Here is a 490-nt window from a genome sequence, read left to right as displayed (position 1 = left end):
TTCTTTCTTTCCTCTTTCTTTCTTTCTTATTTCTTTATTTCTTTTTTCTTTCTTTCTTCTTTCTTTCTTCTTTCTTTCTTTCTTTTTTCTTTCTTTCTTCTTTCTTTCTTCTTACTTTCTTCATTCTTTCTTTCTTACTTCTTCCTTACTTCTTTCTTTCTTCTTTCTTTCTTCTTTCTTTCTTTCTTCTTTCTTTCTTTCTTCTTTCTTTCTTCTTTCTTCTTTCTTTCTTTTTTCTTTCTTCTTTGTTTCTTTCTTCTTTCTTTCTTCTTTCTTTATTCTTTCTTTCTTCTTTCTTTAACCTTTCTTTCTTCTTTCTTTCTTTTTTCTTCTTTCTTTCTTCTTTCTTTCTTCTTTCTTTCTTCTTTCTTTCTTTCTTCTTCTTTCTTCTATCATTCTTTCTTCTTTCTTTCTTCTTTCTTTCTTCTTTCTTCTTTCTTTCTTCTTTCTTACTCCTTTCTTACTTCTTTCTTTCTTCTTTCTTTCTTAC

The sequence above is a fragment of the Columba livia genome, unplaced genomic scaffold (assembly GCF_036013475.1).
Source record: "Columba livia isolate bColLiv1 breed racing homer unplaced genomic scaffold, bColLiv1.pat.W.v2 Scaffold_277, whole genome shotgun sequence".
NCBI lineage: Eukaryota > Metazoa > Chordata > Aves > Columbiformes > Columbidae > Columba > Columba livia.
The sequence above is the reverse complement of the archived record's forward strand: the minus strand, read 5'-3'. Positions refer to the sequence as shown.